This window comes from Leopardus geoffroyi, chromosome D2 (genome assembly GCF_018350155.1).
Source record: "Leopardus geoffroyi isolate Oge1 chromosome D2, O.geoffroyi_Oge1_pat1.0, whole genome shotgun sequence".
Taxonomy (NCBI): domain Eukaryota; kingdom Metazoa; phylum Chordata; class Mammalia; order Carnivora; family Felidae; genus Leopardus; species Leopardus geoffroyi.
Genome location: NC_059334.1, coordinates 20,258,267 through 20,275,133, shown reverse-complemented (window position 1 = coordinate 20,275,133; position 16,867 = coordinate 20,258,267). Strand labels below are relative to the sequence as shown.

Genomic DNA, 16,867 nt, shown 5'->3' with positions numbered 1-16,867 from the left:
TCCCTTACTGCAGACATAAAAGAGCTAAAATCTAGTCAGGCTGAAATTAAAAATGCTATAACTGAAATGCACTCAAGTGCATAACAGTGAGGATAAAGTAGAGGAACGAATTAGTGATATAGAAGATAAAATTATGGAAAATAATAAAGCTGAAAAGAAGAGGGAAACAAAGGTAATGGATCACAATAGTAGATTTAGGGAACTCAGCGACTTATATAAGAGGAATAACATTCATATAACAGGAGTCCCAGAAGATGAAGAGAAAGAAAAAGAGGCAGAGGTTTTATTTGAGCATATTAGCTGAAAAATTATCTAATTTGGGGAAAGACACAGATTAAGATCCAAGACGCAGAGATAATTCCCATTAAATTCAATAAAAGTTAAGCATCATTGAACATATAGTCAAATTCCCAAAATACACAAAGAAAGAATCCTGAAAGAACAAAGGAAAAAAAGTCATTAATATGCAAGGCAAAACATACAAGGTTCACAGCAGATCTTTCCACAGAAACTTGGCAGGCCAGAAGGTAATGGCAAGATATATTCAATGTGCTGAATGGGAAACATGTGCAGCCAAGAATACTTTACCCAGAAAGGCTGCCATTCAGAATAAAAAGAGAGAGAAAGAGTTTCCCAGATGAACAAAAACTAAAGGAGTTCATGACCGCTAAACCAGCCCTGCAAGAAATATTAAAGGGAACTCCTTGAGTGGGAGAAAAAAAGACCAAAGCAACAGAGACTAGAAAGGACCAGAGAACATCACCAGAAACACCAACTTTAAAGGTAACACAATGGCACTAAACTCATATCTTTAAATGATCACCCTGAAAATAAATGGACTAAATGCTCCAATGAAAAGACATTGGGTAGCAGAATGGATTAAAAACAAAAACAAACAAACGAAAAAAAGCTCCAAAAAACAAGACCCATCTATATGTTGTGTATAGGAGACTCATTTCAGACCTATAGACATTGGCTGATTGAAAGTGAGAGGATAGAGAACCATCTATCATGCTAATGGACAACAAAAGAAAGCCAGAGTAGCCATACTTATATCAGAAAAAAACTAGAGTTTAAACCAAGGACTGTAACAAGAGATGAAGAAGGGCATTATATCATAATTAAGGGGTCTATCCATCAAGAAGATCTAAAAATTATAAATATTTATGCCCCAAACTTGAAACACCCAAATATATAAATCAATTAACAACAAACATAAGGAAACTCGTTGATAATAACACGATAATAGTAGAGGACTTTAACACCCCACTTACAACAATGGACAGATCATCTAAGCAGGAAATCACAAGGAAACAATGGCTTTGAATGACACACTGGACCTGAGGCACTTAACAGATATATTCAGAACATTTCATCCTAAAGCAGCAGAATACATGCACATTCTTTTTGAGTCCACATTGAACATTCTCCAAGATAGATCACATAGGGGGTCACATATCAGCCCTCAACAAGTACAAAAGGATTGAGATCATACCATGTGTATTTGCAAACCATAACCCTATGAAATTTGAAATCAACCACAAGAAAAAATTTGGAAAGACCATAAATAATGGAGGTTAAAGAACGTGCTACTAAAGAAAGAATGGGTTAACCAGGAAATTAAAGAAGTAATAAAAAAGTACATGGACACAAATGAAAATGAATACACGACAGTCCAAACCCTTTGGGATGAAGAAAAGGCAGTCCCAGGAGGGAGGTATATTGCAACACAGGCCTACATTAAGAAGCAAGAAACGACCCAAATACACAACCTAATGACACCTAAAGGAGCTAGAAAAGAAAGAGCAAATAAAGCCTAAACACCAACAGAAGAAAGGAAATAATATAGACTGGAGCAGAAATAAACAATATAGAAACAACAACAAAAAACCCAGTAGACTAGATGAACAGCTAAAAGCTACATCTTTGAAAGAATTAATAATATTGATAACCCCCTAGCCAGGCTTATCAAAAGAAAAGAGAAAGACTGAAAAAAATAAAATCAAAATTAAAGAGGACAGATCACAACCAACAGCACATAAATACAATTATAGGAGAATATTAAGAAAAATTATATGCCAGCAGACAGGACAATCTGTAAGAAATGGATAAATTCCTAGAAACATACAAACTAACAAAATTAAAATAGGAAGAAATAGAAAATTAGAACAGACCAATAACCAGCAAAGAAATCGAATCAGTAATTAAAAATCTCCCAACAAACACAAGTCCAGGGCCAGAAGGTTTCCAAGGGGCATTCTACCAGGCATTTATTATTTTTTTTTAATTTAAATTTCAGTCAACATACAGTGCAATATTGGTTTCAGGAGTAGAATTCAGTGATTCATCACTTACATACAACATTAAGTGCTCATCATAAAAAGTCCCTCCTTAACACTCATCACTCATTTAGCCCATTCCCCACCCTCCTCCCTCCATCAACCATCAGTTGATTCTCTATCATTAAGAGTCTCTTGTGGTTTGTTTCCCTCTCTTCTCTCCCCCCCCCACCTTCCCGTGTGTTCATCTGTTTTGTTTCTTAAATTCCACTTATAAGTGAAATCATATGGTATTTGTCTTTCTCTCATTGACTTATTTCACTTAGCATAATACATTCTAGCTCCATCCATGTCATTGCTAATGGCAGGATTTCATTATTTTTGATGGCTGAGTAATATTCTATTATATATCTATCTCTATCTCTATTTCTCTATCTCTATCTATCATCTATCTATCTATCTATCCACCACATCTTCTTTATACATTTATCAGTTGATTAACATTTGGGCTCTTTCTATGTTTGGCTATTGTTGATAATACTGCTATAATAATCAGGATGCATGTACTCATTTGAATCTGTATTTTTAAATTCTTTGGATAAATAACTAATAGTGTAATTGCTGGATAGTAAGGTAGTTCTATGTTTAGTTTTTTGAGAAACCTCCATACTGTTCTACAGAGTGGCTGCACCAGTTTTCATTCCCACCAACAGTGCAACCCTCTCTCCGCATCCTTTCAACACTTGTTTCTTTTGTTGTTGATTTTAACCATTCTCACAAGTGTGAGGTGGTGTCTCATCATAGTTTTGATTTGTATTTCCCTGATGTTGAGCATCTTTTCATGTGTCTGTTAGCCATGCATGCCTTTGAGAAAATGTCTATTTATGTCTTCTACCAATTTCTTAACTGGAGTATTTGTTTTTTGGGTATTGAGTTTGATAAGTTCTTCAGAGATTTTGAAAACTAACCCTTTACCAGATATGTCATTTGCAAATATCTTTTCCCATTCCATAGGCTTTTAGTGTTGTTGATGTTTTCACTGTGCAAAAGCCTTTTATCTTGATGAGATCTCAATAGTTCATTTTTGCTTTTGGTTTCCCTTGAAACCATTGAAGTGTCTAGTAAGAGGTTGTTGTGGCTGAGGTCAAAGAGGTTGCTGCTTGTGTTATTCTTTGGGATTTTAATGGTTTTCTGTCTCACATTTAGGTCTTTCATCCATTTTGAATTTATTTTTGTATGGTGTAAGAAAGTGGTCCAGTTTCCTTCTCTGCATGTCGCCATCCAGTTTTCCCAGTACCATTTGTTGAAGAGACTATCTTTTTTTCCATCGGATATTCTTTCCTGCTTTGTTGAAGATGAGTTGACCACATAGTTATGGGTCCATTTCTGGGTTTTCTATTATGTTCCATTGATGTATGTGTCTGTTTTTGTGTCAGTACCATACTGTCTTGATGACTACAGCTTTGTAATAGAGCTTAAAATTAGGAATCATGATGTCTCCAGTCTTGTTTTTCTTTTTCAAGATTGCTTTGGCTTTTTGAGGTCTTTTGTGGTTCCATACCAATTTTAGGATTGTTTTTTCTATCTCTGCAAAGAATGCTGGTGGTATTTTGATAGGTATTGCATTAAGTGTGTAGATTGCCTTGGGTAATCCATAACTATGGAATGCTTTTCTTTTTCTTTGTGTTCTCTTCAATATCATTTGTAAGTCTTCTATAGTTTTCAGAGTACAGATCTTTTACCTCTTTATTTAGGTTTATTCCTAGGTATCTTATTGTTTTGGTTCAATAGTGAATGGGATTGATTCCTTGATTTCTTTTCTGGCTGTTTCATTATTGGTGTATAGAAATGCAACAGATTTCTGAATGTTGATTTTATATCCTGTGACTTTGCTCAATTCAAAATTCTAGCAAATTTTGTTGGAGTATTTCAGGTTTTCTACCTAGAGTATTATGTCATCTGCAAATAGTGAAAGTTTGACCCCTTTCTTGCCATTTTCTATGCCTTTTATTTCTTTTTGTTGTCTGATTACTGAAGCTGAGTCTTCCAGTATTATATTAATGAATGGTGAGAGTAGGTATCCCTATTTTTCTTAACCATAAGGGAAAGTTTTTCTCCATTGAGGATGATATTACCTGTGGACCATTCATATATGGCCTGTATGATGTTGAGATATGTTCCATCTATCCCTACTTTGTTGAGGATTTTTTTTATCAAGAATGGATGCTGTGTGCTGTCAAATGCTTTTTCTGCATCTATGAGAGGATCATACAGTTCTCAACCTTTCTTTTATTAATGTGGAATATTACATTGATTTGTAAATATTGAACCAGCCCTGCAGCTCAGGAATAAATCATACTTGATTGTAGTGAATAATTCTTTTAATGTACTGTTGAATTTGATTTGCTAGTATCTTGTTTAGAATTTTCGCATCCATGTTCATCAGGAATATTGGCCTGTACTTTTTTTTAGTGGAGTCTTTGTCTAGTTTTGGAATCAAGGTACTGCTAGCCTCATAGAATGAGTTAGGAAGTTTTCCTCCCATTTCTATTTTTTGGAACAGTTTGAGAAAAATAGGTATTAACTCTTTTTTAAATGTCTGGTAGAATTCCCCTAGGAAGCTATCTGGAGGACTCTTGTTTTGGGGGAGATTTTTAATTACTGATTCAATTTCTTTGCTCAAATTTTCTATTTCTTCTTGTTTCAGTTTTGGTAGTTTGTGTGTTTCTAGGAAATTGTCAATTTCTTCCAACTTGCCCAGTTTTTTTGGCATATATTTGTTTGTATTTCAGTAGTGCTGGTTGTGATCTTTCATCTTTCATTCATGATTTTATCTTTTTGGGTCTTTTTTCTTTTCTTTTTGATAAGTCTGGCTAGGGAGTTATCATTTTGTTTATTCTTTCAAAGAACCAGCTCTTAGTTTCTTGATCTGTTCTCTGTGTTTTTGTTTGTTTCTGTATAATTTACTTCTACTCTACTCTGTATTATTTCTCTTCTATGGCTGGCCTTAAGCTTTATTTGCTGTTTCTTTTCTAGCTCCTGTAGGTGTAAGGTTAGATTGTATATTTAGGACTTTCTTGTTTCTTGAGATAGGCGTGACTTGCAATATACTTTGCTCTTATGACTGCCTTTGCTGCACCCAAAAGGTTTGGACTGTCATGTTTTCATATTCATTTGTTTCCATGTTTATTTTTATTTCTTATTTAATTTTTTGGTTAACCTATTCTTTCTTTTGTAGCATGTTCTTGAACCTCCTTGTATTTGAGGGACTTGCAAATTTTTTCTTGTGGCTGATTCAAGTTTCATAATGTTGGGGTCTGAAAATATGGTGATGTTCTCTGGTCTTTTCTAGTCTTTCTTACTTTTGGTCTTTTGTTTTGTTTGTTTTTTTCCTCCACTCAAAGAATCCCCCTTAAAATGTCTTGTAGTGCTTGTTTAGCGGTTACTACTTTAGTTTTTGTTTGTCTGGGAAACTCTTTATCACTCCTCCTGTTCTGATTGAAAAACTTGCTGAATAAAGAATGCTTGACTGCATTTTTTTCCATTCAGGATGTTGAAATATCCTGTCACCTTTCAGACCTCTACCAGATAGTTAAAGAAGAGTTAATTAATACCCTTTCTTCTCAAATTGTTCCAAAATGTAGAAATGGGAGGAGAACTTCCCAACTCATTCTACCAGGCAAGCAGTACTTAAATTCCAAAACCTGACAAAGATTCCACTAAAAAGGAGAAATACAGGCCAATATTCTTAATGAACATGGATGCAAAAATTCTCAACAAGATACTAGCAAATAAAATTCGATAGTACATTAAAAGAATTATTCATCATGATCAAGTGGGATTTATTTCTGGGCTTCAGAGCTGGTTCAATATTTGCAAATCAATCAACATGATACACCACATTAATAAAAGAATAGGGACCGTATGATCCTCTCAATGCAGAAAAAGAACACTTCACAAAACACAGCATCCATTCTTGATAAAAACCCTCAACAAAGTAGGGATAGATAGAACCTATCATAAGATCATAAAAGTCACATACAAAAGACCCACAAGTAGTATCATCCTCAATCAGGAAAAACTGAGAGCCTTTCTGTTATGGTCAGGAACAAGACAAGGATGTCCAGTCTCACCATTACTATTTAACATAGTGTTGGAAGTCTTAGTCTCAGCAATCAGACAACAAAAAGAAATAAACGGCATACAAATAGCAAGGAAGAAGTCAAACTTTCACTATTTGCAGATGGCACGATACCCTATATAGAAGACCCAAAAGACCCCATCAAAAAAATGTTACACAAATTCAGGAAAGTCTCAGGGCAGAAATGATACACAAATTCAGGAAAGTCTCAGGGCAGAAAATCAGTATACCTAAATATGTTGCATTTCTATACAACAATAACAAAGTAGCAGAAAGAGAAAACAAAGAATCAATGCTATTTGCAACTGCACCCAAAACAATTAGATACCTCAGAATAAACCTAACTAAAGAAGTAAAAAATCTGCCTCAGAAAACTATAGAACACTTAGAAAAGAAATGGAAGAGTACACAAAGAAATTGAAAAGCAAGGACACCTGTGTGGCTCAGTTGACTGGGCTCTGACTCTTGATTTCGGCTCAGGTCATGATCTCATGGTTCACGGAATCAAGCCCTGCATCTTGTGCTGATGTTAAAAGGCCAGAACTAAAAATTGAATGGTTTCTATTTTAGTGTATGATATAACCCAGGAACAGAAGTTTTAAATATGTATTTAATTACACTGGTTAGTTATTTGCAGGATTATGATGGCCTTCTGGTGTTGTTAAGCAATTTTTAAAGAATGCAGATTAAAGGAGTTAAAAGTACTATGGTGGAAACATGTTCACATTATATAAATGAATTTAAAATTTTACTTGTAGCTAAGCAGAGAGCTTTCTCATGAGTATATAGACAAAGTATATGAATGCTATCAAGATATACCATATATGGAAAATTTTATCTTAGCTTTTAACCATTTTATTGAGGTAGAATTCAAAACTTCCTGGTAAATTTGCAATTTAAATTTGTGAGCCATCACTACAATCCAGTTTTAGAATTTTCCATCACCCCCAAACTGTTCTTCAAGTCCATTTGCACTTTTTTCACTGTTTTTTAACAAGTCTGCAGAAGGAAACACACACAAACACACACACACAATTTTACTATTTGGAGAGAAAAGAAAAGTCACTTAGTACTACCTAGTGGTGTTTACATAGATAGCAAGTTGATATTAGAGTTCTAGAAACTTTCAGATTTGAGATTTCTCTATGGGGTCACTACATTAGCTACAAATATTTGTGGTTTATAATTGAAACTCAACTAGAAAATATCCACAATCTTATCTAAAATTCTTACTAGATAAATTTTTATATATTTTCTTCAAATGAGGCTTAATTGGGGCCCCAATATGTTTAATTGAAAAATACTTAACAGCTTTGTTTGAGGCAGGAATGTGAGGGGCAGGATCCTAACCCACTTACTCCCTGACTTGATAAAATTTACTTTATAAAGAAAAGACTGTGAAGAAATACACAAAAAATAGAAAATTGTTATATTGAAGTATTTGAAAATGAGTTAATTTTTCCTTTTGATTTTTTCTTCTGTGTATGTATTTATAATTGAAAAAAACTGTAATAAGCTCTATTTTTGAAAGTGAACATTAAATTTCAACATATTGCAAAAATGCCTAGTAAAGTCCCTGAAAGACACTACTTTTTCATAACCATTTCCTTTCTTGATTCCTCTCTATAGGTGTCAGTAACTGCATCATTCACAGGTTGAGACTGAAAGCAATAGTTAACTATGGAGTTCTTGCCTCAACATTTCAGTATGACTCCTTAATGGGGACTCCACATGTTACCTGGCTTCATGGGAGCTCCATATCCCAAGATTAATTAAATCATGATCAACAGAGTTATTATAGTGAAATATTCATGATTATGATAGTGTTACTAGAAAACAGTTATTTTATTATAAACAAAATATTACAGTATTGTAAAAAAAGTTATTCAGGGAAACAATAGTTTTGGCAAAGAGTTATGTAATTAGAGATGTCAAGTTGAATAGTAATAAATACCTAATTTATATTCCAATTCTGGCTCCAATTCATACTATCTTTGTAACCTTGGGCATGCCACTTGACCTTGTTTTCCTGAATTTGTTTCCCAACTCTAAACGGAATAATAAAAATACCTTACAGGGCTGTTATGGGAATTAAATTAAATAATACATGTTTACTATATATTAAGCTCTCAAATCAATGCTATGTATTGCTACTATTATTGTACTAGTAACATTATTTTCTTAGAGTAGTGTAACTTAAGCTGTGTCTGGGGAAATCCGAATACAGCACTACTACAGGTGTAGATAGAAACAAAATACAGGATAGAAGAGATGCGGCGACAAGTGTTGTCCTTGGTTCTGAAACCACCATCACTTAACCAGGGTAAGACTATTTCAAAACTCCGGGACATTGGTGATTCTTGGTCCAACTTCTTCCAAGAATTTTGAAGCAAGTGGGAGCAGAAGTGAAGGGAGATGTGCATTTTCTCATGTACACACCAACACACACACATGCGCAGAGAGAAGGAGAAAGGCATAGATCCTGAGAAGTTGGCCTAGTTTGAGTGGGTGGGAAGAAACAGTGTTTGACATTGTTTTCAAATTACATGGCTTAGTGTCATCAAGAAAGGAAAAAAATAACTCTGTATTTGGCAGAAAGTTATGTGTGTCTAGGGGGCAGCTTATATGTTTCTTCTTCAAGCTATCTTTGGTGTACTTCCCTACTAGAGTATCTTCACACTGAGATTAGTACCTAACCACTAAACTTCAAGTTTCCCTGAGGGCAGGGACTGTGTCTTGCACCCTTGTAAGGACAGTGGATAAATCCCTGTGTCTTAGATCAGGCTGTCATAAGACAATGCCATAGACGGAGTGGCTTAAACAATAGGAATTTATTTTTCCCAATTCTGGAAGCTGAAGTTTGAGATCAGGGTACCAGCATAGTTGGTGTTTGCTGTGTCCTCACACAGAAGAGAGAAAAGTGGAGAGGTGAGGGGAATGAAAAGGGAGGCAGAAGCAGGGGCAGGGGAAAGGGGAGAGAGGAAGGGAGGGAAGGAGAGAGAGCTTTCTGGTGTCTATTCTTATAAGGACACTAAGCCAACTCTAATTACCTCCAAAGACCACCACATTGGAGTCAGAGCTTCAACATATGAATTTTAGGCGGGGGGGAAACATTCAGTGCATAACAGCTTATAAGTGGGAAGCACATAGTCTGTCATACCAAAGGTCTTCAGTAAATGGTAGTTACACATAAAAGGGAAGCTTTAACCTAAGACTTACTACTTGGGTGTCACTATATAACTCTACTTCTTTCCATGTTGCAGATCACATAAGATGAATCTAGTAGCAGCACATACGGCTTTGTTGTCTTTGTTTCTTTAGCCACATGTGTGGGCTCAACATACATGTGTGGATTGACTGTGCTGGGGGTGACAATGATCCAAAGGTGTGAAAAACATCAGGTTGGAAACAGTGCAAGAAAAGTCTAACTGCACCAAGAGATGATTCTTGGTTGGAGCTCTCAGGGACTGTATCTTAATGGTAGTTTAATATGGCATGCAATAATTACTAAGACTAACATAGCACTTATGTGTCAGCTCTTCTAAGCATGTTATATATGTTAACTCATTCTATGACAAAAACCATAATGTGTAAAACTGTTATTGCAATTTTACAGATAAGGAAACTAAAGGACCTTGACTAAGGTCACACAGTGCACAGAGGAGATTTGAACCCAGGCAGTCTGGCACTAGTGCCTATGTTCTTAACCACCATGATATATATAGTATCTTTTCTGCAATTTCCACCACATACTACAATTAAAAATTTAGACTGTAACTTCCTCCAGTTTATATCCAAATACTGTGAACAGTGGTGAGAAGAAAGGATTGGGGACAGGCACTGAAAGTGAATTTCTTTCGCAAAAGGATTCATTCACATAAGAGAGTTAGTGTCTAAGAAGGTGGGAGTAGCCTCATCAAGCATGGGCATAGAGGCTGATTCATTTGTCTGAAAAGTTCATGGCAGAGGGTGGAGGGGAGCATTTGGGGGAGCGTCTTCTAAATCTTGCCATTAATCCTCAAATTCTTGATATCACACTGTTTTGTTACCAATGCTGTAATTACCACATAAGAAGAAATCATGACTGTCAACTCAATAACCTGAAGGAATTTGGTCCCCAGTTAGCTTAAACAATAATACTCTTTAGTTCATCCTAGTCCAGATAATTTAAGGATTTGAACTTCTATTTAAATTTTCTGTTTTCATTAGAAATATCCACCCCACATTTTGAATTTCTCATGCTCTTTATATGGCCAGAGAGGAGCTCAGTTCCCCTAAATGTGCTTCAAAGGTCAGTTCTTTTTTAATTAAAAAATGTTTATTATTTATTTGAGAGAAAGAGAGCATGAGCAAGGCAAGGTCAGAGAGAGAGGGAGACACAGAATCTGAAGCAGACTCCAAGTGCTGAGCTGTAAGCACAGAGCCTGAAACAGTGCTCGAACTCACTGTGAGCTCATGACCTGGGCCGAAGTTGGATGCTCAACTGACTGAGCCACCCAGGTGCCCCCCAAAGTCAATTTATTCCATATGATCCCAGGGAGTTGTTTAATCAGGTGATTCACTACAGCATGCTATGGACTGCAAAGTCTCATTTCTATTAACCTGATTTTCACTGCCTTCAGGTTAAATGATCAATGACATATTTTTCATTTTCTGGAGAGTCTACTGCCTGCTCCTGGTGATGTAACAAAAATTTGACCCAGACATATAGTTTTCACTTGTATTAGTTTCCTGGGGCTACTGTAACAAGTTATGAACCTAAAATAAGAGATATTTATCATCTCACAGTTCTGGAGGCTAGAATTCTGAAAACAAGGATTTTGGCAGGGCCATACTCCCTCTAAGGCTCATGGAATCCTTCCTTTCCTCTTTCTGGCTTCTCATAGTTCCTGGCCATCATTGGCATTCTTTGGCCTATAGCTGTGTGATTCCAGTCTCTGCCCCTGTCTGCACATGGCCTTTTCTCCCTTATGTATATCTGTATCTCTGTATCTGTGTTTCTAAATCTTTCCCTCCTTATAAGGACATCAGTCATTGGATTTAAGGCTTATCCTAATCCCTATAACTTCATTTAACCTTGATTACATTTGCAAGGTTCTTTATCCAAATAAGGTTACATATACAGGTACTAAGAGCTAGGACTTAAATATCTTTCTCTTTTTTAGTTTTTAAATAGTTAATTGTTTACTTTTAAATCAAATTATACATTCACATAGATTAAAGTGCTAAGTCATACTAGAAATCTTAATTTTTTAGAAGTCTTTGTGTATCCTTCATCCTATTTCTTTATTTCACAGAAAACCCTTTGGTCACAGAAAACACCTTCTTTTTTATTTTAGTTTTTATTTCCTGAGCACTGCTATCTGTATTTCAGCTCCTTATATCTTGCCATCTTTTGCCTGCATCCTGTGAACAATTCTTTTTGTGGGACACAATTCAATTCACTACGCCTTTTTTGTCCACTCTTGGTGCTCATAACTCCTTTTTTTTCCTCATAGGCCCTCTTAATCACTTTATATTTTTGTACATCTTGTTTACTTGCTCATTCCTGACAAACCTCTCCCAAGACTTCTGGAGTAGGCAAGGGGACAAACACAAGAACACAAACACGTTTCAAAACTTGGGACATAGGAAAGTATACCTGTCATCTGAAAGAAGCTAATTTCTAATGGCTACAATTAGATCCAACCATAGGGTATAATAAATCCCTTACCTGGTATTGGTCATTGACTCTGATAGTCAGTGGCACCCCAGTAAAAAATAGTGTTGGGGTACCTGGGTGGCTCAGTCGGTTAAGCGTCTGACTTTGGCTCAGGTCATGATCTCACGGTTCGTGGGTTCGATCCCTGTGTTGGACTCTGTGCTGACAGCTCAGAACCTGGAGCCTGCTTCTGATTCTGTGTCTCCCTCTCTCCCTACCCCTCCCCTGTTCACGCTCTCTCTCTGTATCTCTCAAACATAAATAAATGTAAAAAGAAAAAAAGAAATAGTGTTGCCCCTTCCTATATTCTTCTCCCTTTTATGTATGTTTCTGAACAAATGTAAATTTTAGTCATGTATATACATTTCTTTGAATGGGGTGGGGGAGAATGGAGAGGAAGTTATAACCAAAAGTGGTATTTAACCTGTTCAGTTGGTGTGTTGAAATGATGAATTCTGAGGTGATTTCAATGATTTTGGATCCTAATACTGGTCCCTGAAGAGTAACAGCTTTTTGTCTTGTGTCAAAATTCTCCCTCTCCTGGCTTATCTTTTCTCCCCATTTGTTATTTTCCTGGTTTCTTCTATCATGAATCATAGATTTCAATAGATCTTTTGAGTTTTTCAGTGTTTAACAGAATCTTAAGATTTTGCCTTGAAGGTTGGAGACTATAATATTTCTGAATAAAGAAATTAGGCCTGATGGTCTTCTGCCTCGTGCTGCTGGAGTGATCAGGAGGATCATGTGTTATAATGGAGGATGCTGCAATGCTGGGGCAGATGGAGGGAGTCCCCCAAAACAAAGAGTTCAGCCGGTGACAGGGGCACTGGTGGAGCTCACACCAACCCCAGTGGCCTGGTCCTGGTGAGCCCCCACTACACCCACGGGCCAGAGACCCCTTTTACTTCCTAGCACTAGCAGACCATGTGCAGAAGGCTGATGAATTCATCCAAGCAAATGACACCGACAAGCTGATGGTCATAGCTGAGCAAATCCAATATTGACAAGAATAAACAGGGGCGCCCGGGTGGCACAGTCGGTTTAGCAGCTGACTACCACTCAGGTCATGATCTCATGGTTGGTGAGTTAGACCCCATCTTGGGCCCTGGGCTGACAGCTCAGAACCTGGAGCCTGCTTCAGATTCTGTGTATCCATCTATCTCTACCCCTCCTCTGCTCACAATCTGTCTCTTTCTCTCTCAGAAAATGAATAAACATTAAAAGAAATTGAAAAAAATGAATAAACCAGGAAGGTATTGGAAGATGCTTGAGCACATGCTGACTTGCACCATGTAGCTCGTGATATAGAGGGGAAAAAAATCTGGCAACATTTACTACCTTTATAAATTAGAGAGAAGTCAGCAGTATTTTTCTATTTATATATATTTTATATAAACATAAACATATATAAATATACTTATATATTCTTCTTTATATAAATATAAATTTATATTTATATCTATTTAAAAAAATGTTTCTATATATTTTTTGAGAGAGAGAGAGAGAGGGAGCATGAGTGGGGGAGGGGCAGAGAGAGAGAGGGAGACACAGAATATGAAGCAGGCTTCAGGCTCTGAGCTGTCAGCACAGAGCCTGAAGCAGGGCTCAAACTTATGAACTGCGAGATCATGACCTGAGCCAAAGTTGGAGGCTTAACTGAGCCACCGAGTCGCCCCTATTTATATCTATTTTCTATTCATTATTATTATCTAAAGGGATAGGGGACAAATTGTCCACATGACTTTCTTGGTACCTATAAGCTACAGCATGACCTGTCCTGAACTCCCTATGAGGACAGTGAGAAACAAGATGCTAAAATCAGCATAGTGGATAAGTTGCTAAGCCAGCCAGTGACCCTGCCTCTAAGCACTGAACTCATCTTCCAGGAACTGACTGAGTGGACTCTGACAAACAGCTCTCATAGCAAAGACCATAACCTCCTTGTTGCCCTCATTCTCTGCTTTCATAGGAGGTGGCATGAGAATTGAGGTCTTGTAGGTGAATCATGAACTTGAAAGGAGACCCAGCATGAATATAAATGCTGTCATTTATTTTAGTTATGATGGCAAAGAATCATATCAATCTCTTTTGTGATCCTTTCTGGGTCATAGGTACTCAACCAGTCACTTTCAGAATATTGGCCAGTGGTACTTTCCTTCTTTTTTATTTCCATCTGTTCTCCCATTAGTCAGGCCATTAAAGAAAGAAGAGTTTCTTTTTCTCACATAAAGTTGGATGAGGCATTAAAAAAACTTAAATTTTTTTTAATGTTTATTTTTGAGAGGGAGAGAGAGAGATAGAGAGAGAATGAGCAAAGGAGGGGCAGAGAGAAAGGGGGACAGAGAATCCAAAGCAGGCTCCACGTGGACAACAGAGAGCCTCAAACTCATGAGTTGTGGGCCTCAAACTCATGAGTTGTGAGTCTGACACTGAACCAACTGAGCTACCCAGGTACCTCTGGGTCATCCTGCTTCTTAAAAAATAACTGGAAGTAATCTGTGAGAAGAAATTATGTCACTTAAAATCAAATGGAAAGAGTCTTTTACTATAAAGAAAATATTCTACTCTGTGTTCAATTAAGCCATTAATTGATTTGTCAAATGCTCATTCATTTACCAGAGATTGTGTTCTTGATACAGAAGAGATATTAAAAATTTTGTCACAGTATGCAAGGAGCTTAATAAGGTTTTTTTTTTTGTTTTCAGTGTGAAAATTATTAAAAAGATAAAACAATTATTAAATCATGGAATATCATAAGCAGGAGTTATAGCTGCTTAATGTTCCAGAAATATAAAGCCAAACCCATCATTATCTTACTGTCTTAGCACTTATTCCTTATGTTGTACTGTTTATTTAAATATGTGTAGTAAGGACTTTTAGATTTTCCCCACTATTCATCTTTCTCATCTGAAAACCACGTATTTTAACCCATTTTTGGCTTGTGCATGGTAACTCAAAGGCCGTATATTCCAAGACACCAGGCCATATATTAGCTAGATACGACCAAATGGCTGTGTTGTCATTTGGTCATAATTTCCAGGATGTAATAGCTGGAGCTGCAGCATCCATATTAGACTATGAGGTGACCTTTAAAACAGAGGAACTATACGGTGCAATGACGAGGTAATTGATCTGGATATCTTACACCTTGGAGTATCTTAGTTCTGATGAGATCACCACTGGGATTCTTGAATGTAGGAGAGAAATAAACTTCTATATTTGTTTAAACCACTATAATTTTGGGTTGTTCTTGCACCCACATTCCAAAAAAATTTTAACCAATACACCCTATAGTGTTTTTGCACGTTCAGTATATATTTCTTGTTCCTTCAGGAAACACCACCCTAATTTTACTATTTGTGTCCATATGATTAGATGAGATAGAAACTAGTCTCCCAACTTCAGGGAAGAGTGTATGAGCTGTGTCTCACCAATCATAACATTCCATCTAGTGGACCTCAGTAATTGGTTCATGAAGAGATACACGGTCCTTACTGGGCTGAGATGCAATCTGGGATTTTTGTTGTAACTAACAGGAAAGAGAAGCTCTCTTTCTACTACAGTTGCTGAACTGTGAGAACATGAATCAGAGGCTTTTATTAGCATAAAGGAGGACCTGTCTGAAAAAGAAACTGATACAGAAAACATGCTAGAATGGAGTACACACATACACATGTACACACTGATTATGTTAACACTTGAGCATGTGATCTAGCCACTCCTGGACTTCAATTGCATCAGTCAATAATTCCTTTACGTTTTTGTTTGTTTAAGCCAGTTGAGTTTGTCATTGTGATTAAAATATTCCTATTACTTCCCCTATTTTTTGGATAGTTAAAAGGGTTTCAGGTGTGTCATTTTTTCACTTTAATTCTCAAAACATTTGTATCAGGGAGGAAAACTAAGGCTGCTTATTGTTCATTTTTGTTCTCACAGGACAGAGTGGTTTCTTCAAGAGAATGGGTGCTTAACATGGCAAGATTGACCATTGTCAAACACCTAATTTTATTTCAACAGACCAGAACTTTTAGAATGCTTATAATTTTCAAAGTAATCACCATGTGGTCTTTCAATAAATGTTACTGACATTGCTGAGAATATTTTGAGAAAAAGTCGTATGAATTGTTTTTAAAGTCTGTGGGCATTTTTTTCTTTGCAACTTGATAATAATAAATCTGCAGCTGATGAAAATGGCTTGACTCTGCAAACAGCCAAATTTCAATCAAAATTAAGTCTCATAAGTATGGAAAAAAAGAGGTAAATGGTAGAAGTGGGAAAAAAGAAATGGAAAGGAAACAAATTTTTATGAAGTCTAATAATTTTTAATAGGAAATTTATTGTCAAATTGGTTTCCATACAACATCCAGTGTTCATCCCCAAAGGTGCCCTCCACAATGCCCATCACCCACTTTCCCCTCCCTCCCACCCTCCATCAACCTTCAGTTTATTCTCAGTTTTTGAGCCTCTTATGGTTTGGCTCCCTCCCTCTCTTTTTTCCCCCTTCCCTTCCCTCATGGACTTCTGTCAAGTTTCTCAGAATCCACATAAGAGTGAAAACATATGGTATCTGTGTTTCTCTGTATGACTTATTTCACTTAGCATGACTCTCCAGTTGCATCCACGTTGCTACAAAAGGCCAGATTTCATTCTTTCTCATTGCCATGTAGTAAACCATTGTATATATAAACAACAATTTCTTTATCCATTCATCAGTTGGACATTTAAGCTCTTTCCTATTGTTGAAAT

At 36.5% G+C, this 16,867-nt stretch overlaps 1 pseudogene; it reads left to right on the top strand.

The window, feature by feature from the left end:
* The first annotated feature begins 12,873 nt into the window (after positions 1 to 12,873).
* Positions 12,874 to 14,109, top strand: LOC123577289 (annotated as a pseudogene).
* Positions 14,110 to 16,867: the final 2,758 nt, after the last annotated feature.